This window comes from Sturnus vulgaris, unplaced genomic scaffold (assembly GCF_052056855.1).
Source record: "Sturnus vulgaris isolate bStuVul1 unplaced genomic scaffold, bStuVul1.hap1 Scaffold_156, whole genome shotgun sequence".
In the NCBI taxonomy this organism is placed as follows: domain Eukaryota; kingdom Metazoa; phylum Chordata; class Aves; order Passeriformes; family Sturnidae; genus Sturnus; species Sturnus vulgaris.
The window spans coordinates 3,386,557-3,387,943 of NW_028276073.1; the positions used below are offsets into that span (position 1 = coordinate 3,386,557).

General features: G+C 73.2%; 1 non-coding gene across 1 annotated transcript; it reads left to right on the top strand.

The window, feature by feature from the left end:
- Positions 1–408: 408 nt before the first annotated feature.
- On the top strand, positions 409–561 carry LOC148219298 (5.8S ribosomal RNA). Its single transcript, XR_015799888.1, has one exon. It is a non-coding gene; the product is annotated as a 5.8S ribosomal RNA (ribosomal RNA).
- The last annotated feature ends 826 nt before the right edge of the window (positions 562–1,387 follow it).

The window sequence follows — 1,387 nt, forward strand, 5'->3', positions numbered from 1 at the left end:
GAGCGGCGGGGGCCGGCGGTCGCGCCCCCGGCCCGCGAACGCGTAGTCGTCCCGTGATCGAGAGGCCGGGCGGGCCACCGTGCCCCCCGCGGTCCGGCGCGTTGCCGCACAAGCCCCTCCGCGCGGAGGTCGGGCCGAGCCCGGGCGCCTGGGCCGCCTCCGAAGGACGGCACGCGAGGCGGCGTCTCCCCTCGCGGGGGGAGGCGGTCGGGGGCGCGGGCCCCTCCGCCTTTCTTTGGCCGACCTTCGGAGCGTTGCGCGGGGTTTCTCTTTTTTGCCCCGCGCTTTCTCCTCCTCCTCCTCCGTTTGTGTGTGCTCGTACGGTCGAAGCGGGGCGCGCGGGGGCGCGCGCGTCCCTGCAGAAACAGAAAAGGGGCCGCTTCACGCGAGCGGTCCCGAAAGCCAGACAACTCTTAGCGGTGGATCACTCGGCTCGTGCGTCGATGAAGAACGCAGCTAGCTGCGAGAATTAATGTGAATTGCAGGACACATTGATCATCGACACTTCGAACGCACTTGCGGCCCCGGGTTCCTCCCGGGGCTACGCCTGTCTGAGCGTCGCTTGACGATCAATCGCCGTCCGGGGGGGCCACCCCGGCGGCGCGGCTGGGGTTGCCTCGCAGGCCCGTTGCCCGCGGTCGACGTCGACGTCGTCGTCGTCGTCGCCGCGCAGGGCCTTCGTCCCCCTAAATGCAGACTCGGGGAGCGCTCCGTAGCTCCCCGCTCCCGGAACGAGCCGCTGGGGCGGAGCTCGTCCTTGCCGGGGCCGTGCCGCGGTGCGGTGGCGGTGGCCGGGGAGAGCGAGAGTCGGCGTCGAAGACGCCGCCGTGGGCCGTGCGAGAGAGACGAGAGAGCGAGAGGGCCGAGAGGGAGGCGAGGCGCGGGCCTCGCCCCCGGGCTCTCCCCCCCGTGCGGGCGGCTGTCTGCGGGTGGGTACCGCGGGGGTACCGTGCCGTGCTGCCGCGCTGCGCGCGAGGCCGAGAGCGCCGGGGACGGGGGTGCGACCCCCTCCTCCTTCCCGCGAAGCCCTCCCCTCCTCTCTCTGTCGCCGTCGCGTTTCTCTCTCTCCCCGCTTGAGGTCGCCGCTTTTCCCGCCCGGCTGGCCGGTTCCCCCCCGTCAGGGCCGTCTCTGCCGCTCTCCTCTTCGGTTCTCGTCTCCGGGATGGGAGTCTCCGTTTCCCTCGTTCCCCCCCCCCCCGTGTGTCTCCTCGCCTTTTCTCTGCCGCCCACCCCCCCCCACCCCCCGGCGCGCGGGCGCCGGGCGGGGCACGGGGGAAAGGGAGAAGAGAGAAGGTCGCGGGGGAGGCGCGGTGTTTGGGGGGGGGGAGGGGGAAGCGAAGCCGGCCCCCGTCGTCCGGGCCGTCCGTCGTCGGCGCCGCTTCTTCGG